Here is a 26,589-nt window from a genome sequence, read left to right on the forward strand (position 1 = left end):
TTACCTAAATACTCATTATAGCCTGCTTCTTGATGTATGAAAAAGAAATGGCACACCATATGTTTTGGATTGTGTGTGAAGCTCTTCTATGTTTAGCTATTTGTCACGTTAATTGACTGTCCACATTTTTTTGTGCTGATTTGGTTATTTTTAAAAACCACTTTTCAAGTCGAACTAAATCTCTTTAATATCATCTTGATTCACAGAATTACATCTCCTAGAAACATTATTAAAGGGCTGAATGAGCTCAATAAATCCTCAAATACTAAACAACCACTGCATATCCTTGGGCAGGTGGTGAGGTGCTGTGTTCACAGTTTAAATTAAAATGAAAATTCAAATTCAAGGATACAGTTAGGTCTGATTCAGAAATATATATTCAGAGAAAACTGAATCAGGAAAAAACAAAGGTAATATGAACAGCTTTTAAAATTCATAACTTCGGTTGTATCATACCAAGCATTGACATGAGTTCATTCTCATGGTGACATAACAAAGAGAGCACTTTTCAACCTGATATATTTTGACAGTTAAAATCTGTATGAAAGTGAAGGGAAAGGATATAATTTTCTTTTTCTGTCAAGTATTTCAAGTGTTCCCCTTTGTGTTGTGGGATATGTGGTGTGGATTTTAAATCCAGGTGAGACAGGCTCTCAACCATGAACGTGCATCTGCTGTTCCTGCAGCTGCTTCCACAACAGACAAACACGCTGCATTAGTGTCATTTGCCTCGATGAATAATTTAAATGTGCTCCATTTTATTTACCTTTCAAATCAACATGATTCTTCAGCTAAACATCTCTTTAAGTAGCTCCAAATCCTATGGGGTTGTGTTCAAATTCATCCGTTTCTCAGTGCTCCTCTTAAATCGTAGACTGAGATCCTTACATAAGCGCATAACTGTTCAATGACAACAAAGTACAGGTAATTTTGTAATCAAATTACACACAAACATTACATTTACATACATGATATGACATAATATCTCAGACATAAGTACATGTTGGAGTGGAGATAACCAGGCCTTGGTAAAGCTGAGGTGATAAACCACAGCTACCCCTTCATGCAAAACCCTGGAGATCCCTGTCAGATTGGATTTGTGTGAGACCATCAGGCTGTAACATAAGGAGGTGAGCATCTTTTATGTGCCTCATGCCCACAATAGGACTCTGATCCATCTTGTATAAGCCATGCCGTTGGTACGTATCTCTTGCTCTGCTCCTAAATAATTAAAAGCACTTAGTGTGTCGGCATCACCTGGGACTCTGTCCGTGTGTTTGACCTGCCTGATGGGGTCGAGCAATCCAAGACTCTCTGGGAATCTCTGAGAAATCATTGTGAGATATGTCTTCACAGGGCTGTGACAGAAGTATTCTTTTTTTCAAACTATTTTGATAGGATAGTATGAAAATTTGTGCCAGCAGCATTGTTTTCTTGTTCATTTCAAAAACTGTGTTACAAATTTTGTCGGAAAATATTTTACTCATCCTCTCAGGAGGAACCTGTTTTTCTTTCCGTCAGACATCGGGAGGCCCAAAGGTTAGTGAATGAATTTGCATTCTCAAATATTTCCCATGTCAAACTGAGTAATATCATCCAAGTCATTGACTCTGGAAACTCCTACCATTTGAAACACGTGAAACATGAATCTTTCATACAGATATAACGTCCATTCACAGATATATTAGATATATTTCTGTGTCTGAATCTGAATGACTGTATCTCAGCTACATATTGGTGGTAGTGCCCCATTGTTACTCGTACTGTTACCCCATACAAAAAGATCCAGATTATGAATCAGATGTAGACTTGTACTAGTGTAACATCATCATTTGTTCATATCTTTTGATTTCTTTGCCTATTACTGGTAAAGAAATGGTGTTAAAGAAAGGCAAACCCTCTTCTATAATTTACTAAATGAAATAAACTCTTCTCAAGATATCTCGCAGACCAGAATGAGAGACCACCTCTTATATATACGTGTGTGTGTGTGTGTGTGTATGCACGCACACACACACACACACACACACACACACACACACACACACACACACACACACACACACACACACACACACACACACACACACATATATATATATATACAAATTTTTTGTCTGGCACACTTGGTGAAACATACTCTCTCCACATGTTTTCTGTATATTTGGCTTTGATGTTGTTTCATTGTTGGAAGCAGCAGTATTATTGTGCATGTATTATTTACGCGAGATGTTAATGAGTGAGGATTAGGATCCTTTGTGGCGTCGATGTCCCACTTTCGTTCTGAGAATGCGGAGCTGGGGTGGACATCTCTCAAACCAATGCCTGTTTTCTTTCAGTGAGCTCTGTGTAGTCTTCAGAAACGTCCAGAATGGATCAATAGTTTTGACGGTGTTTTCAGACATTAATCATTCGGCACCCCGGTTACAGCTGTACAGCTGAACGGAGAGCTGACTGTGAGGACAGTCAAGGGCAAATCAAGGTCAAAGCCATCTGGAGATGAATGAATGTTTCAGCAGCTGTTTTTTACGCCTCAAATTGGATGTTGTAGTGCACAAAAAACCTTGTCTAAGAATAAATGATTAAAACGACTGGAAGTAGGAGTTACTGTCTTCCGTACCTATATTTAGAACCAATTGATAAGCACGATACTGTGCATAAACTCATTTTAGTAATTCACATCTTTTAAAATCAATGTATTTCATCACATTAATGTAAGATAATTAATTATTGAATGACTCATTGACTTACAGACATTGATGACCTTGGACAGCTAGAGAAATTGCATATGTGATAAGAGAACACGTCTGACAGGTTGTAATAGTCTCATTTTGCATTTCACTGCATCGCCTGGTATCTCTTACAATGATGATTGAATCTTTCTGCTCCCTTATCACACTAAATTTACTGCCTGCATGCTTACTCAACAGTTTACAGTACTGAAGTGTAGATTTGCAGAAAGTGCTCCGACCTGTTCCACCTGCTCTTATTCTACTGCCATATCGATTCACTTTGCTGCTTTGGGACAGATTCAGTGCACCTGGCACTGCAGATCCACCACCATTGCGTCCGATAAGAGGCTTCACTGTTTTGCTTCAGGGCTGATGGGGCTGAAGATTATCTTTCCCTGTCAGAGTCCAAGACCAGACACTGATCGGTGTTTCTGACAGGTGAATTATATAAACTGCTGTGGGTTTATCTTGTTTGTTTTTTTTCTGATTGCTGACAAAATGAAATAAAACTATCTTCATACAACAGAATATTTTTTTCTCAATTCAGTCCCCAGTCTTGAAAGCTCTTGATGAAAGACATCTGAGAGCATGTAGAGGGACTCAACCCTCCATGAGACTTCCTTTTCAGCAGCGACATGCTACATGGCTCTCTGTCTGTTACATGTAGGTGATAGTTCTTGATGTCTTGTGAATGTTTCAGAACAATGAGTGTGAACAAACAGGACAGGTGGCTGTGAGAGAAAGTGACATTTTAGGGACAAAACATCAAACGTGATGTCTCCACACTTTAAAGCTGCATTTGTTTTGTTGTTATGTTTAGTCAGAGCGGTCTGACTCAGAACTATTTGACATAGATGTAAATTTCAGTTCTGTGTCTTGGTGTTTATTTCTGTTTTTATCAAACCTTTTAGAAATGAGTGTTTTCATGTTAATGGCCACAAGTTTTTCCTCACTTTTCTTTGATTTTCTCTTAACAGACTAGCCATATTATATTCAACTGGGATTTACTGTCTGTGGAAATATAGTGCCCACCACTCAGGCCAAAAGTCCCAGCATCCTTCATGTGTTCACTTCCTGTGGCCAGATTCACTTGTGGCAAACAATAATTTTGTGAGCAGCAAAATGCAAATGTGTCACTGCAGTGTGTTTTAAATAGACGTACATGCCTGTATCATAATTCACTAGGGAGTGGAAGTATTATGGTGTTTTCACAGTTCATCAGTGAGCTGGTTTACATCTAGTTTGAAATGCAGACAAGATTGAATTAGATACATAGCAGATAAAATGAGCTCAAATTCACTCAGTGACAACCTCAAGGTGCAATACATAGCTCTGGAGAATTGAAAAGGAGTTAAAAAAAAAAACCTGGGAACCTCACATATATATCTAAATTACTTTTAGATTGCTCCATGTAAAATAAAGAACACTTTATTTGTACCTTAAGGAGTCAGTTTAGCTAATACAAACAATTGTAAACATTATTAAAATTGAGCATATGTAGAGAGTGACTTACATGGAATTTGTGTGAGTTTCAGGAAGTTATATCTCGATGTAAAAAAAATCCACCAGATCTCAAATCCTATTGTGCTGATGATTTACAAACCATTGAAGACCAAAAACACGATTCCAGATTCCAGGAAAAGGTTTACAGGGTAAATTTATTATGTGGTAGAACTTGATATGATTTTTATAGGTCTATAATAGATCTATTTAAAGCATCATGGTGACATCTTTGTGAGCTACGCCCTGACTGCAGGGACATATTTGATTGAGATACTATCATTGTTTAAAACATTGAATGACTTTTGCTTCTCTTATGTGAATGAAAGAGACATTTTCAAGTTCAAATATTCCTATTAAAGGGGTTAAAGTTCAGAAAGCTGCAAACCACTGTTTTGGAAGACTCTTCTGAATTAAATGTTAACTGATTTAACATGCAGGCTCCTTTGCACTCCTGTGTCTTCTTGATGCACTCTTTTCTAATATTTCAACAGCATGGGAGTGAAACTCAAGTGTGGCAGGCTCACAACTGTGCATTAATCTGGTGCTGTTGTACAGACTCACGATGAGATGCTACTTTCCATATCACACACCTACAAACATATCGTATTGGTGTCATCTGGCAGAGGAAATGTGTGATCCTTCACTGCCTCTATCAATAATATATATGTGCTACACTTTCATTTTTTAAAATGCAATGCTTCCTCTGCTAAACCTCAAGCCCCCTGCCCCAGACATCTCTTTAAGTATCTTTGAAAAGTATAGCCGCCTCCACAAAAACAGCAGAAAGAAAAACCCTGTTTTGTTTGAGTGTTTAACCTTCAGAATTTAACACCAGCAAGATGTTTGAAATTCTGTCGGAGGAGGAAAGTTTGTCTGTCTTCACCTTAGATCTGATTCAACAAAGCTTTTTTGTATACAAATTTTATGTAATTGCAGTTTCAGAAACTTTTCACGACCCCCTGCAATTGCTTGTGATAAGAGGTTTTGTCTTTCACAGGCTGGTTGATGGGGCTAAAGGTTGCCTTTATTCTCTGGAGTACAGCCCAGAGTTTCAGTGTTTTTGTCAGAATATTTTGAGAACTATACATTCTGACAGCGAATGTGTTGCAGCAAATAAACAGGCAACTGTGAAGGAAAATGGAGCCTAAAAATTAATGACATGTTTTAGGGGAAAAACATCCCATTTTATGTAATGAAGAGGCTTTAAAATTGGTTTTATGACCTCTTTAACAGATGCTCAGGATAGGATGTATTTATAGCTGTTGATTTTTTTAAACAAGCAAGTGCAATTACATGCATTTTTAAAAATTTTTGTAGTACTTTCACCGTTCATTGTTTCAAAAATCCATATCTGACATTGGGATTTGAAATCTTCCCAGAGTTCAAAATTATTTCTCATTTATGTAAATTGAAACTGCGCTATGGGGAAAAAATACATCAAGATGTTTCCATTGTTAAGTCTTTCCATTGTGTGGGAAAGCTCTTAAGAAAAATGACTCATGCAATCAAATGCTTCTTTATGTAACAAAGCATTCAGGCAATCATCAGAGGGAATTACGTAGGAGCAGAGCAGGCATTTGGTCTTTATTTCTATTTTTATTTAATCTTTTAAGAATTTTTCCATTTCATGTAAACAGTCACTATGGACAGATTTTGACCTGAGGTCATGTGGTGAAAACAAAGTCTTCACGGACAAGCCCGACTGCATTTTAACCAGAACTGCTAGGGACTGCGTGAAAGCAGTGAATGCCAATCATGCTGAAAGTTCCAACATCCCCCGTGTTGATTTGATTCATTCAAACTCAACAAGAATGCTTTAAGCAACAAAACATCAATGTGTCACTACAGTATGTTCTCAGTAAGCTGCATATGTCTGTGCTGTAATTCAGACAAGCGTATATGTGTCAGTGTTTAGTCCTGAATTTTACGATGATACCCAACAAAGACACACACCATATGTTTCTACATCTATGTTTACAGAGTGTACTGCTGGTGGATGCAAATTGATCAAAGCTGGAGCTGCATCTCTGAACCATATTTCCTACCAAGCTGGAGACTGAGTAGATACTAAGTTATCTTTAAAATATCATTTGTTGTTAGTATCTTCAACATTTTTGCAAGGAACTGGCATTTGCTTGTCATTTGTACAGTTTATAGACTTGTCGAAGACTTGCCTCTGATATCACTTCCTTTTTGACATATAAAAATGCCTTCTTTACAGTAACATCAATCGTTATCTCACAACACAGTGACACAGACGTTGCAAATTGTACAGGAGTTTATGTCCCGACCGTTCAGCAACACAAACTGAGTCCCTTGAGCCACTTGACAGATGTGGCTCTTCAAGGATCTGATTAAACAGCCTCATTATTGCACAGGCGTGCCTTGGGCTGCAAACAATAAAAGGCTCCTTAACAATGTGCAGTTTGAAAAAAAACATTTTCCCCCATTCTGCGATATCAGTCTTATATCAGTAGGGATTGCATTTTTTGAAAACCACTCAGGATGTGGTTTGACCACCATTTCCTTGCTACAGTGCAACACAGAGCTCAGTGCTACAGATCCTTGCAACATGGGACTGTGCATTATCATTCTGCAACATGACTTGGTGGAAGAGTGGGCATCTGTTGGCTGCAGTAAACACCTGTGGGGAGGACTCTTCTCCAAAGGACCAGACACCACTGAAGGTGAGCATTTACTCCTAAAGTGGGTTATGAAAACAAACTGCAGTCGTTTTAAAGACACCAGTGAGTGTAATAAACATGCAGGTGAATCTCCATGAGATAGTTTCCGACAGTTTGAGCCGAGATTCTTTGGTTATGCAAACCAACTGTTGTCTCAGCTGTCTGGATGCCTGGCCTGAGTCTTAAAAGTGAAAAAGCCAGATGTGGCTGTTCTGTGCTGGCGTGGTTACACTTGGCCTCCAGTTTTTAAGCTGGTCAGAAGTGCTGCCTAAACTCTTGGCAAGAGCGCCGAAAACCCCTCATGGTAGGAAAATGAGCATTCAGTTCCTGGACAACAGCTGTGACGAAAATTCCTGCAGTCTGCATGCCAATTGCATGTTCAGAGTGACCTTTTATTGCAACCATCACAACACACAACAGTACAGTAATTGTGTTTATATTATTGTTCAGTAACCATCGATAAGAGGGGTTAATGTTGCTGACAACATGCTAGCATTTTATTATTTTTGCAGTAGGACAGCAAACTCCCCGAAGCACCTATCCAATGCCGTATCTGTGATCCTTAAACTTGAAATGATCACCAAAAACTGTTTGCTGTCAAGGTTATGATGTACCTAGAGGAACATAATGAGTTATCATGAACTGAAGCAACATCACTTTCAACAACCTTTCTCTTCTCTTCTCTGTGTTTTTTGTTGGGGAAGGGGGGAGCAGGGACTTATATGATGGTAATCAGAGTAAAAAGCAGTTGGGTTTCTCACACTGCGCTGAAAGGAAAATCTACATAAATCACACAGCATGATGCAGATTGAGTGATTTGGTCAATTGGGCAACTATTTGTAAAATATGCCTAATTTTGAAATTTTAGATTGACAAAAATGATTTTCAGAAAAGGCAATAACAGTCAGTCCACCACAGTGGCAACACACGTCAAAAAGATTGCCACTGAAAATTGTAGGAACACTCAAGGTCCCAAGTGGACGGAACATACCAAATTGGTTGTAATCATTTTAATTCCAACTCTGAAAACCCAATAAATGCAACTTCCAAATTGCATAACATAACAAAAACAAGGCATACATACAGTATTTTCACTGTGTGTACACACACTTCAAGTCCGGAATCCACAGCAACTTTTATGCCTTTGGTTCAATGAATAAAAATATTTAACAATTACAGTGGACCACACTGAGTGGACCACACTCGGTTTGGTTGTCCTTGAACATATTTCAGTTTTGTGCTTCAAGCAACCCTTTGAAAGGTGCCACATACCATTAAAAAAACACCCCTTTTAATCCAAAGCCACTAAAAGTTTGAAAGTAATTTAAAATGTTGAAATAAGAAAATGTGATCATCTCACCTTTGGGAAAAGCTGAAGTTTGACATGTATTTCCTCAGTAAATGTGGTTGACCTTGATGGTGGTGCTTTAATTTCTTCCTTTGCCCTGGAGGTAGGATGAGTGCATGACAGTATCTCAGCCCTCAAAGCTTCTGTTCTTCCTCACAGAAACCTAAATCCTGATAATTTACAGCAAACATTTATAAAAGAATACAAAGACTGTTTGTTTTGTGACTATGATGCTGTGGATGATTTTGGATGAGGTAGCTCTTTTTCTAGTGGAATAACAGTCACTCATAGATTTACTTTCCACCACATCTGTTATCAGCCTCAGGTGAAATTCTTGTCTGTTCTGGTATAAAATGCTAGTTTTAAATAATATCCAGTACCAACTTATCTTTTCGTGGTCACGCTGTAGAAGCTGTTGAAGTCCACTGGGTATGGAAAATAAATTTTATATGTGACACCAAGGATCAGACACAGTCTGGCTTGTAAAACACCATCACGGAGGTAAAGACAGTAATGTTAAAGCTTTCTGGAGGTGTCTGAGCTTCAATGTTTGGTTTCTCAGTTTCTTTCCACCATCATAAAGCAAGAATTAGTGACTCTAAACTGCACACGGGAGAGAAGGTTGTCTCTGTTTTTCATCCTTATGATCAACTAGTGTCCATGATCTCAGTGTCAGTTGGGAGAGGCTCTGTTCTCCACTTCCCTGACCAACAGCAGATAAGAGATTAAAGGAAATGGGTAGATGGATGAAGCAAAGAACAACAATTTGAACTGACTTTTAAGCAGCTACAGTTCCTGGTGATCATATATTTTCACAACAGCAAGACAATGCTTGATAGCGTGATAACATATAGATGCCGTTTGGTAGCAAGGCTAACATGAAAAGCTTTCAGCATTCGCCTGTTTAAAGCTCCATATTCACTTAAAATCCCCAACGTGAACTAAAGCAGAGTTTTATTGAACCATAACTACGTTGAAACTTGACAAGCGAGACTACAGGGTATTCATTAGAACATAATAAATTAGGTTATTCTCATGGGTGGAGTTAAGAGTTTCTTGTGAATCTTGTATTAATCGCAGAAATTATTCTCACCCAGTGTCACTCTTGTATATGAATATATTGACCTTGAAAGAAATAAACATCTGCTATGCAAAGAAAGCTAAAACTAACAGAGAATAATTGGAAAATACTTTTTGACCTCCTGTCTGGTCAATATCTTGTGAGCTAGATAAGACGAGACAGAGACTGCTGAAACAACACTATAGGAAGCCGTTTGTGAGGGAAAACATTGACAGCCCACCCGATCGAATCATCAGTCATTACAACTCTCTCTCTGTGAGGAATTGCTTCCCATTGTCTGCCGCCCATTTGGGGCTCTCCTGCCTGTGATGAATAACAAAGCGACCGAGAAGGGTTAGAAATTTGATAGGAAAACATTCGCAAATGCGACGTCTTCACATTTTATGTTTTCACACAGGAAATGTGATTAATGGCCTCAAGTAACCTCTTCAGTGGAACCTCAGACTGGCTTTTAAAGGACGGTGGAGAGATATTTTTCCTTTTGCCTTTACATCACCCTGTTTGTCCATTTAACCCCTGCAGCAATGTATAGACTGCATGGAGATTGACTTGCTTTTAGCCGTAGGTGTAAGTAAACCAGTTCATTTAATGGTAGAACTTGCCTCTACAGGTTTTAAAGTCACGGCAAAATAACCACAGGTTGTGGTTGAAGAACACCTTGAAAACCTTCTCTCCCACCTCTGCTTCTGTTCTTAGTGCTGGGATTAAATGAAACTGGGGCTGCATTATCTAATGCTTACAGTCTTCCACCGGTGTGATACAAGATACAGCAATGTGCAAGAGATGTTTCCATTAGTGAAGACGCTGCGGTGAAAAGCTTGATATGCCGAGCCCATTTTAGTTTGAGAGGTAAGATGGGCTCTACTCTGCTGTACCTTGACCCTGCGTGAAAAGACGCCGTGGGTGATATAATACAATCACTCAAATAGATCTGAAACAAAAGAGAAATCCATCGCTCTTGCAGTCCACAAATTTCTAAAGCTCAGCCTGAGTGCAATAATTCACCTTCTCCTTTCATTCATGCAGGCTATGGCGGTGGAACTTTTTGAGAAGAATGCTATAAACAACTTAGCAACTTGTTTTAAAAGAAGCATTTCAAAGTCATGGCCGTAATGACAGGTTGAATCAGGATGCAGCAGCACAGATGCTTTATCCTAATGGCACCCTTTGAGTGGAACAAGGTTGTGTCTGACTGTCAAAAGGAGAAAAGGAGCAAAAATGCATGTTTGAAAATATTTCACGGGCAGTAGATGAGAGGAAGCAAAGTTATGCACAGGATAGGTGTTCAATTCTTTAACATCCTGTGATGGATTCAAGCCAGAGGAAAATAACACTTTAGAGAACCAATCAGAGAAGTCCAGCTGCAAAGAGGTTGAAATGGGGAGCAATACAGCAGAATAATGTTCGAAGCCAGACAGGAAACATGAAAAATGTTTTCAACATTCATTGCCTGTTATGAATCTCTGTTTGAAAGGACTAATAATTGCCAACAGCAGTTATGTGTTATTTGTCTTAGCTGTTAAATTATAAAGATAAAAAGATTTTTTAATACAAAGACTCCGTTTGTTTCTTTGTCTTATTTTATTTTTAGTAGCCTCTTCCTTAACAATAGATTTGTCTTTTTCTCTTGTTGCTCAATAATTTTCTAAAATATTTTATTGGTGCCTCATATTTTGTAGAGTATTAAAAATGGATGAAATGAAGCACAAGCTGCGGATGATAAAAGTCCGGATTACATCAATTCATCCCATCTTATATCGTGTGTCTTTAATGCGCTGCCCAAAATATACTTAATTGACCCTGTGCAGTTCTGCTAAAAACACGTACTTGAACAAAATGAGTTTCTTTTTAAAATGAAGGTGTAGCATTCTTGCATTTTGTTCAAGATCAAACAGACCGCTTTGAAATGAGATGAATTATCACAGCAAGATGTGAGCTTCAGTGACTAGAATCCCAGGAATCTTTGAAATGTCTGGAAGAGAGGGGCCTTTTCTTGTCTGTGTGATCTCTCTTCAAATCATTAGTGGGGGTAGAACGCTGCTGATGAAAAGGGTCTGTAAGGCAAAAAAATAAAATAAAGAAATAATAAAGTCACGGTTCCACAATGCATTTCCTTTTAATTAACTATGAGAAATTATGGTAAAACAAGGACCGAATTTACAAAGTAAATCATCAATTAAGTGGCATCAGAAATGTCTTTCAATCATAGGGTGAAACTTTTGTCCATTGAAGCAGCACTAGTTAGTACAAGTCTGCGTTATATCTCGGTTGACAGAGGAGAATCAAACAGTCTTTGTTTAGTCAGTGTTACCATGGTGATCTGTGATCGAAATACTTTTGAGGACAAACCAGATAATAATAGTAGGGGGGAAACAATAGTTGTCCAGATAAATAAGTAGTTGACCACATTCATTTTATTCACCAAAAATTATTTTAACCTAGATGTCCGGCAATTGGCAGGTGATAAATCTGGACCCTGTTAACATAATCACAATCCCCCCCCCCCCTGCCTCCATGTTCTTATATAAACCAGAGGCGATGTGAGATCTTCCAAGGTCCATTGCTATAAATCCAAAGACATTTCAAACTTGATTATGGCTGTTTGTCTTCTTGTTATTTTTTTAAAAGGACACTTCTAATTTCTTGTACAGAAGCAGCATTTCCAGCAGCAGTTTATTTGTCATTACAAGAAGAACATAAAACCACACTGAAAATGTCAAGGCTGACAAGATAAACACAATCACCGTGAGGATGCAAATCAGAGGACTGGTTGTCATTTGGTAAGACTTTTAAAAAATATTCTTTTCATTAACTGCTATTTTAATTAAAACTTTTCGCTGGTAATGAGACAAAGTCTACTGAATAACATTTAATTAAAAACAAACTACGTTGACACGTGTTTCATTTTCAGCTACACACATAAAAACAAACTAAATACCTTCAGTGAATATTTTACATGTCTGTGTTAATATCTCACATTTTGACATCACAATTTTACAGATTATGTTCTGACACCAGCAACATGACATGTCCACCACCCTGTGACTCAATCAATGACTTACTAGCATATAAAAGTAATCTTTACTTTAGTCAAATAAACATTTGTCTCTAACATAATTATGGCTGGGATTGTTTTTCCCTTGCTGATTATAAATTCATGGAGTTTCAGCATGGAGTTTCCTTCTTACATCAGCTGGTTACCGCCTTAACAGAACAAAAAGGACTGTATTGAATGCAGTCATCTGCACACATTTAAGAGTCACAAAATTTAACACACAATTTTGGGTGGAGTAGGGCTGTCACGTCTAACTTATCAGAACAGCTTGAATCTTCTCACGTCTTTTTGTAGAAGCAATTTTAGCCATTTTTGCGACAAAAGATGGATGCTCCTTCATAGTGGTGCACATTAGTGCATTGAATGACCCGATATGCTTATCTCATGTCGGGTCATGGAGAGTTGGAGCCTATCCCAGCTGACTTTGGGTGTGAGACGAGGTTTATCAAATGGCCACAAACAATAGACTGAAAATTATTCATGTCTATGGTCAATTTAGAGTCATGCTTCTCCGTATAACCTCACTCTTCCACTTGGGTCCCTCTCATTCACACACATGTAGTCTGTCTTACTGCGGCTAACCTTCATTCCTCTCCTTTCCAGGACAAACCTCAACCTCTCTAGCTTCTCCTCCACCTGTTCCCTGCTCTCACTGCAGATCACAATGTCATCTGCAAACATCATAGTCCATGGAGATTCCTGTCTAACCTCATCTGTGAACCTGTCCATCACCATAGCGAAAGTCCAGAGCAATGGAGAGTGTGGAAAAGAGGTGAAGAAGCGTGTACAGGCAGGATGGTGGAGAAAAGTGTCAGGTGTGATGTGTGATAGAAGAGTTTCAGCTAAAATGAAAGGAAAGGTGTACAAAACTGTGGTGAGACCAGCGATGTTGTTTGGTCTAGAGACAGTGTCACTGAGGAAAAGACAGGAGACAGAGCTGGAGGTAGCAGAGATGAAGATGCTGAGGTTCTCTCTGGGAGTGACCAGGATGGATAGGATCAGGAATGAGTCCATCAGAGGGACAGCACATGTTAGAGGTTTTGGAGATAAAGTCAGAGAGGCCAGACTGAGATGGTTTGGACATGTCCAGAGGAGATAGTGAATATATTGGTAGAAGGATGCTGAGTTTTGAACTGCCAGGCAGGAGGCCTAGAGGAAGACCAAAGAGGAGGTTTATGGATGTAGTGAAAGAGGACATGAAGGTAGTTGGTGTGAGAGAAGAGGTGAAGACAGGGTTAGATGGAGGCAACTGATTTGCTGTGGTGACCCCTGAAGGGAAAAGCTGAAAGGAGAGGCAGTAACTATATTGTATGTTTTAGGTGGTGGAAGGAAGCTGGAAAGTCCAGGGGGAACCTACAAACGTGGGAAGAACAAACAAACTCAGTTAGATTTGAACCAAGGACCTTCTTGATGTGTAGCAACAGCACTACCCCCCCACATCACCATGCAGGCTTGAATCTCCACATTTAACGATTACTAACTCTTCACATTGAAGCCATTTTCATGTAATTTAAAGGGGGAAAAAAATCACAAATCTTCGCGCTATTCATTGTACTTTTCACCTGTAGTCCAGTTAATGCTAAAGAGCCCTTTGGAGAGACGCCGTATTTCTATAAACAGCCAGTAATTATTCCTGTGCTGTAAACCTTAATAGTTTAATACACCTTTAATCACGGAGATAAGCGGTGTAGCTTGTAAAAACACAACCTGACCTTGTGTGCTTAAAAAGAGCTGCTATACTGTATATCATCACACAGAGTAAAAAGATCCAACTATTACACATCTGAGATATTTGTAAAACAACTGTAGTAAAAGGCCTTTCTATTCATCTCTGACATGACCCAGTGTGAGCTTCTGATGGACGTTTTCCTTATGTGGTTAGTGCTGGTCTCTCTTTAGCCAGAGCATCCCAATGTGGAGGAAATGAGTCTCTTCTGTTTGTATAGCAGGATGACCAAATCTATCTAAACACTGCCATTCCAAATGATCCACCATTCATTTATCATACAGGCCAGGAAACGGTATGCTCTGCAGTTGAATGTCTGATTGAGAAAGTAATCATTGGGGGTTTGATACAGATACGGCCGTCGAACAAAAGACACAGAGCGTAACTCAACAAGTAGCACACGGATTGTTATGATCGTGATATGAAAAATGTCCTCTTTGTTTGCAGTAAGAGTAATGTTTGTGTATACACCACACTCCCCGGTGTTCATCCATTTACATCTTTTCATGTAAGCCTGCAGAAGATTTGTGCGGACGCTGCCAAATCCACTCTGCTTCATGCTTGCACCACTGCTGCAGTTGGATTTAGCGATAAAACATTTGGCAGCACAGATGCTTTGAAAGAATAAACAGTGAAACAAATAATTATCTCAATTAATGTTCGTTATATTCCACACTTGTCCTTGCAACTTAAAATAATCCCCTGGACAATGACATGTAGCAGCATAGTAGCTCTTTCCTGTTTTAGGTATGTTTTCACAGCATTCAACATGAAAGCTAACATCCAAGCATTTGGTAGTTGACACTTTGGTGACTTCAGTCACAAAGATTCAATTTTGGGATTATTTCTGAAATGTCTATTTCCCCTCTAATCATCCACTTTTGTTTTGTACAGGACATAGCAGTGCAGGCTCAGACAAGCTTTATGACCAGCTGAACCTGCTTTCCAAATGTTTGTTGTTTCCCATATCTTTACTTCATATCTAAGAAAAGGAAAAGTAATTTGTGACATATGTGTACACTTAACGGAAAATCTTGCCGTCAGAAATAATGAATAATAGAATAATAACAGCGAATAATGCTTGATTAGTGGCTCAAACAATAAATATGGTTCAACTCGGCTTAATTAGTGGTCTAAACAGATGTTGAAAAGATGGAAATAACTGGAGAAAAAAGCAAAAAGTGATGATACTTATTAAATGTCTGTAAGAAATCAAAACATTTATAGCAAAATACATTTAAATATATAGTATATTTACTGTATATTTACAGTGTAGGAAAATATACTGTTAAGAGAAGTCAAGGTGTCATCTGGGTTTTATGAATCACAAGTTTTCCTGATAGTTAGGAGCTTTCAGCTTATAGCAAAAAAACAGAACTCCATCTGCTTCCGTACCCTGGAAATCTGATGCTCAGGTGCATTCAGTGCATTCAGCCCTCTCCTGCTGAAAGATGACCCATCGTCCCAGACGCTCCACAGTTCTGACTCCTTTGGTGTGGGGGTGGGGGGTCGGGTGAGGGATGGGGTCCACTATCTACGCCCACTATGCTGTAATTTTTTACTAAAAGCAGGTATTTTATCGCAGGGCCATATGTTTTGACAATTAAAAACTTTAGTTATAATGCCATTATGTCTGTTTTATGATTTGGTTTGGCCTGCAGGCACACCTGTCACACATTTAATTTATTCAGCACCATCATTAACTTACCTGTGATAAAGTGTTTGCTGGATACAAACGTAGCCACATCCCACAGTTTGGAAATTTATTCCAGTCTGCAGATATCCCAAAGCTACAAATCTCTGCTTTTACTGTCCTTTGCTCCATAAGTGAAGAAATTCATAGCCCTTTTTTATTTTATTGTTTATTGTACAAAATGCAGCAGTATTAGGCATGGTGCCACTTTTTTTTATCTGGTGGCAGCATTTTTATGTCACTTGGGGATGTTGGGGAGACGACTTCTCAAACCACTAAACAAGAGCAAGGGTGTTTATGTGAGTTACAGTCAATTTAGATTCTATTAAAACAACATATATTTATCATTAAATACAGATTGATATTATTTAATTATAATGTAATCAATGCTTAGTTTTCCCATAAATATTATCTAACAACAATATGTAGTTCAGAAGCGGTTACTCAGCAACAGTCAATATGTGGCTCTATAATGGGTGTCTCTGATGGAAGAACAGCTCCTGGATGCTATATAACAGTCCCCACTGTGTAATTTCAGTTTCGGATGAGCCTGAATCTTAAATTAGCAAATAAATGTCTTGCACAGAGCTTTGTTTCAAATGAACTGAAAAATACCTGAGGCAAAATTAGATATCTAATTTGTTACTTCTTGCCTATTGCCCACAGAGTGGAGCAATAAGCAAAAGCATGTGCCATTTTATCAACGCAGGCAAATTATTTCATCTGTTATTGTTGTAACTACAGGTTTGGAAAGCTGTAAACAGCTTATACAGGCACAACATGTGTTGAAAGTGGAGTTGTCAGAGCGTTTGCTCAGACATGCTTAAACTGTAATTTGCACGCAACCTTCTATTTTGTTGTTTTTCTCAAAACTAGGACTTGCAGTTTTAGGAATGCACGTCTGCTTTGGACAGTTATTCTCAAATGTTGTTTGAAATTTTTTGGAAATTATTTTTTGAGAGAAAACACAGATTGAATGGTCAAAATAAGGCTGATGATAGAAGATGGTAGTGATCGCATAGATAATAAAGAGAGAGACAGTTATACTGAAGGTCGTTTCTGTGTTAGTGCGTGAAAATTAAAGCAACTGTTGGCGGTTCAGAGCGAACCGTCAGTAAAATTGAGTAAAGCTTATTTGATGCCCATGAACAAGCCCTTAGCAGGTGAGCATCCAAAATGAAACCCCCGCTACTGCTGAAGGAAAAAAAATTGGGTGGAGAATAAAAGAAAAAATAAGGGAAACGTGGGCTGAGGAACACAGCACAAAGAGTTTGAAGATGAGATTAAGAAAAAGAGAGCAAAAGCACAAAACGCCAAAGAAACCAAGAAGCACAACACTGAAAACCATCGCTTGGCCGAAATCCTCATTTTTGGATCACATTCCACATGTATCCCTCTATGAAACAATACTCGCCAGGCAGCTGCCCCCCTGCCTCCCTTGCTTGAGACAACTATTTCAAAATCCCTGGATCCTGGGATGAGGGTTTGCACACCCACCTCTGCCTGAGGTGCATATTTGGCTGTGGTTCAGCCACGTCAAACTTCAACCAGCTAAAGATTCCCCAGAGGAGAAATAAGAGAGAGAGAAGAGAGAGAGAGAGAGAGAGAAACATCGCAAGAGTGGGGGGAGTGAGATCTGCTCTGCCACTCACCTTTGCAGGGCAAAGATTGGAGCACAGCAAATGGCGCCCCGCTGGATGCTGCAATCTGTTCGTGAACACCTCTTCAAATACACCATCACAGGGATGCTTTTTTTTTTTTTTTTAAACTTTATAACCTGCAGTGACTCAAACTCAAACTGAGAAAAGTGAGATTCTTTCCAACATCAATTCTGCTCCTGCAGCCGGCTGTAATCTCCCTGATGAGGTGGCCTGGCTCGCCTCATAGGGAACATGTGGTCTGTTTGAAGAAGGGCAGTCGTCACACTCTGTGTCTGTCAGGGCTGATGAGGTCTGAACGGGTTCTGGAGGATTGCAAGATCAGGGATTTTGGCAGAATCCGCTTAGGACTGTAATGTTGCTCTCGGGTTTACCTGCTATCTCACGTGTCGGTACACTTTAATACGTTTTAAGTCTCTTCGCTCTTAGGAGTAACCTTAAACTGTGAGGGAATTTGTAAAATTGATCTTGATCTTCTGAGGTTAAAGTTTGGAGCCTGATTATTTCTGGGAAAATCTGTCAGTAACGATAAAACCATTCTCATTTTGCTTGACTGGAAGAATCAAAAAATTTAAAGTTTTCAATACTCTTATTTTACATGGTTGACATTTGATTCAGCAATATAAAAAACACAAATCCAAGTCAAATCATAGCATAATAATTATTTTTGATTTTCTTTTCCCATCAAATGCATCAGAAATCAACTCAAGGTCTTCAATATAAGCATGAGTTGTCCAAATTAGCATGGACGCTATTATCCATCCTCTTGACCACGTGATTTAAAAAAAAAAAAAAATTCAGATGTGAATCAAAATTTGCCATTTCATATTTTTAAAGAAACTTTTAAATCCTGAGCAAGAAATAAAATCCTGCTTGAGTCGTACCTGAAATCCACCAGTAGGTGAGAAGCTAGCCTTAAGCTGTGATGTTTGAAAATGGGCTACAGCCATGTAAAGGTGACTTTTAGGGTTCTTGGTGAGATGTTTTTTGTAGGTATACCATCTTGTCGGCGGTAGAGCAGTGGTAATATTTCTATGTCAAAGAACTGTGCACCAGGCATTTGAAATATGTTGACAAGAAAAAAAAATCCTGTGTGAAAGCCAATGGATGTATCAGCAACGTGTCAACGGAAGTCAGTAAACGTTGAATCAGCCAAGAATCACAAGCAGTTGTCTCATCTCCTGCATGCCACTCTTGTTTTCCAAGGCAATTCACTCCGTGGTATTAGTCTGTGTTTAACCTCACCAGGTGATCGAATGCTTCTCATTCAGAGCACTTAAGACGACCTCCTGCTGGCGAGGGGAGATCAATACCAGGAGCGTTACATCTAATCAAGCGCTGATTACTTTCTCAACATTGATTGCAATTGGCTTGGATGTCGTTTAGTTTTGTCAAGCAGGTTTGGTTTTTCCACAGATTTAAATGATCACTCAACTGAAACTGACCTTTATTTTCTGAAGGCTGATTAGTTTTATGGAGACAAATCACATATAATGCCAAAGCCTACAAGTATTCGTCCACTTAAAATTAACGTGATTGCTGTGGTGCTTTTGTCAGTTGGTACATTTATACGCCCACATGAGCAACAAGCATCTTAATTCCTAATTTTAGTTCATGTCAAAGCGCTGAACTTTCACACTTAATGCAAAACTTCCTGTGGGATTTGACACTTTCTGCAACGAGGCAGGAAGGTCAGCTGTGATGTAAGCTTTTCTATATATTAAATAAGCACATAGCCCTTGTCAACACTTGCGTGCATGGCAGCATACTTCTGCAGGATTGTTTTCTTTTAATTTACTGGCAGTGGACAAGGAGAGGCTGAGGGCATGCCAGCACATTCCACCGAAGTAAAGTAATCTCAACCTCTTGGCTCTAAAGCTCTGTAGAAACAAATGTGACGTTATCCGATATATTAACATTGCAAATTTTCATCTTGTGTCATCTCTAAAAGAAACAGTCTTTCCAGCTATGTCCAACATTCTGAAAACAAAGCATCAACTTTGTAGTTAAGTCAAGTGAATCCCTTGCACCTCCTCTGTGGAGGTCACGGTTGGCGGCTCAGCAACTTGCAAAGAAACACTGAACTGGGTCTGAACCAGTCAAAAGAAGCTAATTCCATTGAAGTGAAAGATTATTATCTATCTATAGTTCTTTTTAATTTGCATTGATTGTCTCAGTTGTATTTGGATTCAAAATGGCATCTGGCGACCAGTAATTTTGGTAAAAAGTTCATCCTTTGGTGTCAGATTCACTCTTACTACTTTTCAATGCATTATAGTGTATCCTATTTTCTGACTGTACTGTTTATAAAATCAACTCAATAGTTAATCAAATTGTTCTCCATGCAGACGGTAATCGGTTGTTTCATAGCAGCACAACAAATGTTGTTGTTTTTTCTTTTTCTGAGATCAGGGTATAATTATACTCTGTAGGAGAATCCCATCTAGATTTTCAATCTCTTCCTAATATTATATGTTATTGCTGAGTGTTTGCAGATCCTGTCTTACACTCTCCAATCTTCTAATGAAAACATCAGTCCATTCACATTAATTTTTCAAATGAGTTTGATAATTAGGGACTAATTGTTATATTCCAGTTGGGGTACAACAACCAGTGAAGGAGAAGCTGACGATGCTGATAAGCAAACTAACATTGGCTTTATTACACTATTGTTGACAAGAGGATGAATCTCATCACAAGCTCAGCTCAAAGATAGAAGACCAGTGTTGACCCCATCCTCCTGAACATTTCCCAATCCACACTTGTTTGTTCTGTTTTTGGTCTTCGTTTCTGCAATCTAGTGGAAGCACTACGTCAACTTCATCAGTTATTCTGTTTAAATTTCACAACACATCACAGGAGGTTCTGACAAGATATTCCCTAGGCGTTTGTGATTAAATCTAATATGAAAAATCATGTAGAATTTTAAAATTCCTGAAGAGTGAGGTTGGCGCCACCTAAATCTGTTCTGTAAAGGTACAATTTCTAAACAATCTGTCAGCGCACAACATGGAATTGAAATTACTCAACATGACTGAATATTTTAAAGACGCAGATGTTTTCTCAGGCTGAGGATCTCCCAGTTAAGTACAGCACCATTTTCTCTCTAGTTTTTTAAGTGATTTGTGATTGTGAATTCAGTGCTGATGGGATTTAATTTTGTTTACAACAACATCAGTCAGGTTTCTATCTTTATTCTGGTGGGAACAAATCAAGTAGTACAAATTCAGATATAATGAAATAGTGGGCCGACAGACAAGGGTTTTGTGGAATGACTATTCATTTTTCATTTTCAAAGCCATACATCAGAACAAGGTCGAGGGTGTCATTAAAACAGGGAATGGGTTTGCACAGCATTAGACTGTTAATGAGATTTTTGTCTAGTTAGATTTTTGAATGTTAAAATATGATCTCTCTGCACATTTGCAGATTTGATTATGTCTGTAAATGACAAAATGAGTCCTTCAGGAAGACAACTGAAAAATCTTCATTTTATACTTTTGGAATTAGTGCATAAATACAGTTACACATCTTTGCAAGGATTTTTTGCAATTGCCTTGCTAGAATATATGTATATGCACTATATACGTACCATTTCTGGAATATATGAACTATTTTCTTGTCAGATTATGTTGCTTTTCAAAAATGTGCTTAAAGATATTTTTACTTTTTTTACGAGATTTTTTTCAGCACAAGGTGTCAATTAGATTCAAGTCTTTGGGAAAGGCTGTCGTAGAAAAGTAAACAAGTTGTTTTCTTTTAACCTTGAGAAAATTCAATAAAGCCAACGTTGCCACAAAACCTGTATTAACTTGAAAACTTTGCTCTGAGCTTTTCAAATTGATTGCTGTTTTTTAAACTCTCGCCTGCGTGTCGACCTTTCACAATAACCTTTTCATCACTTTTCTACAAATATTTTCTTTTCAACAAATCGCTGAGATAAACTCCTGGTGCCGTGTTATGAAACTGGGGGTGTTGGGAGTAGAAAGAGAATGTTCACTCTGCATCAAACCGAGCAGAATTTAAGGAAACAACTGTTTCCTGACATGCTCAGACCACAACAGGGTATAAGGGATGAATGATTTACTGCCAGTGCCAAGTTCACTGAAGGAACAGTGACTGACTTTCCTCATGTTCAGCTACAAACATGCTGTGTGTCAAAAAGAATTGATGGCAACCTGAATATTGATTGAATTTTCAAACAGGAGATTCCATATTAAATTGGAGTGTGACATTTTTACCTGCATGCATGTTTTCATGTGATCAAAATTATTTCATTATAAGAAACTTTCTACTTTGTACTTTTTAAAAAGTCATTTTCATTAATAACACATTGATTAGGTGTCATTAGGTGTCAGTGTGTGCATGAGTGGTTGTTTGTCTTTCATGTGGCTCCGCGATGCGCTGGCGATGCATTCGGAGCGTACCTCGCCCATAGTCAGCTGGGATAGGCTCCAGTGACTACCGCTATCTGCAAGGATGGATGGAATACACTGAGGCACATATGTACGTTGCTGCCAGTCTTGTTCGGGGTTCTCAAAAAAGTTGTACCTGAATCAGAAGGCCACAGCATAAGTTTAGTAAAGGCTCTAAACTTGTAAAGGCTTTGGAAATTGTACCAATCATCACAATGCTTTTCTATAGTTTTGTTATTTCCAAGTTTAAACACTAAATTCCTTTCATAATAGAGACACAAGTATAATTTCAGGCACTGTTTCTTAACACAATCACCTGAAGGATGTTTCCAACTTACAACAAATAGGATTCCTCATCCGCCAAACAACCCAATCAAACCAAGCAGCAGTTTCAGAAGCAATGGCATTTCTATCTATCGGGAATGGGACGGGTGGTCAGAGAATGATATCACCAGACCAGCGGTCTTAATTGAAACCACAGACTCCTCAAGCTATCCTATTACTCCAGGCAGGTTAGGGTTGCCAGGTCAAAGTGTAAGCTCCCATGCGTAATTTATGGTGCGCTTACCTCAGATAATCCATACATATAAGTTGTAGGGTTATGAAGCTTCAGACCCCCTACCCATCTGCAGCCAATTTGGCCCTTGCGCAATGATCCTTAAATCACACAAAGCTCCCAGACCTTGCTGACTTGACTACAGACGAGGCCGAAGAGCCGGTTTTCATTTGAATTCCCTCCACATGCCCCTCCTGGTAGATTTGACGGGAATAAAATAGACCTTGGGCATTAACTACCTGAACTAGTAATCCTGCTTGGAAGCCAGCATCCTCCGCTTTTTCCTCTCACGACAGTGATTTGCAAAGGAATGTGGCTCTAGCACCAGATCAATAACACTTCTTTGCAATTTAACAAGATTACATGTTAGATAACATACTAAATATACCCTGCTGCATTTAAAGTAACTTAACCATGGATGTTTTTAATACATGGGGGCAGACCGCTAAATAAAGTGGGACTCTTCTTACAACCTGCTATCTCAGATATCAAACATACGGTTGGTTTCATCACTGTGAAGATTAACCTTATCGGAAATCGCATTTCTTCAATTATGAGGACACACTCTGCTGGGGAGAAGAAGTTGGGGTAGGGCTGTGCTAAAGATAGAAATGTATGATTGGCCCAAGCGATTAAAGATGCCTCCTGGCTATTTTCCGACTGTTTACATTTCTATCAGAATATCATCTTTGTGGGTAATACTGCTCTGCCTGATGGCTGGGGATGTTTCATTTCTTGTTTTTGGTGCTGATTTGTGATCCGTTTCAGCATTGTCAAACTACAGAAGAAAAATTATGTCAGAAGATCTAATAGTGATGGTATTCGGTATCACTGGTGGCTGTTACTTGCAGGACTTTTTGATTTTTCTTCTCATCTTTTGGTACAAAAGGGTAGAAATTTGAGACGAATATTTGTGTTTCACGTGTATATTGGTCACAGGATAAATGGAAAAGGTACATGACTTCTTCAACTGCCACTCATATTTATTATAGGGTACTTAGCATATAGTTATTTTAACTGGTTCGTTTATTTGTTATCATAATCAATCTCTAGTATATATGCAGAATTATCAATAAAAAATGTACTGATATCTGATAGATGTAAAATTAAATGATACTGACATTCAACTATTTCAATTCCTTAGTAAGTGACTGACAAAGTGCATAATTAGCAATCTATAGGCTTACAAATGTCTGATGCTATGCTGCTGCTTCAGACATAATGAAATAATTTGACTCATGCAACCAAGTGTTATTGACTTTGAAGACAAATCAGTGTTATTAACCTCAGACCTTTCCAAGTATGATCAAGTATGATACACATAGATCAATATTGTGTATAGTGTGTATATTGTCGCACACTATAGACAATCTCTCTCGCTCTCTCTCTGCTTATGTTTCATTTTCAGGTATAAATTCATCTCATGACAGCTTGCTCAGAGTCACGGTTTTGTTTTTAAGTCGGAATCTTTGAAATAGTCAATCAAAATACAAGGTAGTAGCTTAGTGCAAAATAGTAGCTTTAGAACAACAGGGATTAATGCTCAATGAAAGGCATAAACTACTGGTACATGGAAAAGAACATTTTCATCCAATGACACACATGCATTGAATAAAATTAAAAAGTTTGTGCTAATATGGATCAATCCAGCCTCTAGTACAGACATGAAAATTATCAAAATGTTCATGCACCAAACAGTGTCAAAATAAGCAGATTGAATGTCTAATATGTCCAAGTCATATGCTTAATGCATTTATTGACCCAGGCTCCTTTTTTTCTCTGCTTTTGCAGCTAATCTTGCATGTTCTTATTTAAATAACCAAACTGAATGTATCTGGAAAATGTCACAAAAGTTTGAATATATTACAAAACTGAATCTGCTTTGCAGAAGCCTATGTATATCATAAGCACTGGGGCATTTTGAGGGGGTTCGTACAGAGTAAATCAGTAATTCAATGAACATCACCCTTCACAGGGACTCTTGGATACCTTCCATCCATTCTTCTACACTTTATTAAATACAGTTGATGTGAATTAGATTTTCAAATTCTTGCTCTGCGGATTTTAGAAATGCACAGAGGGAATGCTGAAAGGTTCTGCAGAGGGTCAGCGGCCATCCTTCCACCAATTACCTGACTGAGTGCAGGTTTGTTTGTTCGACTGGATCTGAATTGGCATGCAGTGCCACAGAACATATTTTAAAGTTAGTTGGTAAACACTATCAGCTGAGGTGAGGCAGAGGAATGGGCTCACTAAACCTTGTCTGACAGCATTATCATGGCCATTGGTAACAGCGCAGGGTACTATGTAAACAGCTTTCTTCCACATGCCAGTAAATTCAGAGCCATTACAGGCAGCAAGGTGTTGGCTTGCATTCTAACAACATTCTCTAGTCAGGCTCATGCATACACAAATATTCTCACGCATGCCCGCACGTGCACATTATTCAAAGGAATACACACTAACACAAACCAAGTACATAAACACACAACTATGCATTGTAAGCTAGAACAAACAAAGTAGGGATACCTGCCACTGTTGCTAGGATACGGGTTCTTCTGGCTCCTAAGTAAATGACTCGTGGCACTGACTGCTGTGAAAAATTAAGACAAGCCGGTGAGGAAAAGTAAAGGGACCTTCCAACTTCATATAAAAAGAAAATCACATATACTCAGCTGGTTTCAGGATGAATCGTGTGATTCTACAGGTTTTAAATCTGTTGTAAAAACTTCCAGGTCTGCTGCTGACATTGGCCATAAAGAGATTTTATGATTTTTTTCTCCTGAAAATTAAGCTGCAGAGGTTGTCTGAGCAGTCCAAAAGGGATATTAGTGAGTTGTTCCCTGTTTCTATTAGCATCCCTTCAGTTCATATTAATATAATCCAGTTAAACACACAGGGTCTTTAAAACTCAAGTAAGACCTGTTTCAATCCTTGCACTGTAAGACTATATAAAAAACAGTGTAAAACAAAAGTGGAATGGAAAAGTGGTGGCGGTATTGTGGATGCAAACAGCACACTGAGTGAATTAATGTCACTTTACCTGCTGTGACCCATGCCCCCTCTATCACTGGATTGTTATTGAGCAATTATGGCCATTGATTTTCTCCTCAGCACACCTCTGTATGACAGCTGGCCTTTGAAAGAAGCCTCACCGGACTCCTAACTGCTTCCCACTGTGGCCACAGTATTTGCTGGAACAAGTGGCCAATTTGACCCTTTTCCTGCCCAGACACCACAGGACACATCGCCAGACTGTTTGATGCAAGCATGGCCTCAAGTCCAGTCTGAGTTTTTGTGCATCATTCACGCTGCTCTGGTTTCCGATTTTGCTTTATTTACACTGAATAATTTGAAGTTCTGAAATTTTTGTAATTATCCACTAAATTTCAACCCATCAGTCTGTTAACTCAAAATATGACACATGACAGGACACAGATTATCTTTAGAAGCTTCATACTCAAGCTAGTCAACTCAGCATGGAACTTTTCCACTGGGGCAGACCCAGCATCGTTATAGAGAAAAAACAAGTCTACCTCAGGCTAATAAAAGTGGACTGGTTCTCCAGGTCATGTATTTCTGATATTTGTAACTTCTTCCTTGTTTATTTATGAACTATTACTCATGTAATGCAACTTTTCTGTAAACTAATTCCATTATTGCAGTTAACAGAACCAATCTCTATTTGAACATTTTAGAACTGGCCAAGAGATGCAAAGAAAAAGGTGTGTTTGAGCTCCACTTTCTAAATAATGCTCAAAATGTTAGTATATTTTCTGAAAGATTAATATCTCCACAGCTAATAGAAAATAGCTTGAATCAAACTGCATGTCTTTCACGTAAGAGCAACACAGCACAACTAAGTCCGTTTCTGATTTGCGTTCTTCTATAAATGCAAACTGTGTTTATTGTTATTATTTTTATATCAATCAATCAAGTTTAATTTATAAAGTGCTTAATCATGGCAACAGATATTTCAAAGCTCTTTAACAGATAAGAAAAAACCCAATAGAACCCATGTGGCTAACATTCTGCAAAAAGGAGCTTTTCATTTGTCAGAATGGTTCTCTAATACTAGGAAGATTCTGTTGGATTAAAGCCAAGACCAGCACATGGGGAGTGTGTGCACGAGGCTTTA

Source organism: Antennarius striatus, chromosome 10 (genome assembly GCF_040054535.1).
Source record: "Antennarius striatus isolate MH-2024 chromosome 10, ASM4005453v1, whole genome shotgun sequence".
NCBI classification, from domain to species: Eukaryota; Metazoa; Chordata; class Actinopteri; order Lophiiformes; family Antennariidae; genus Antennarius; species Antennarius striatus.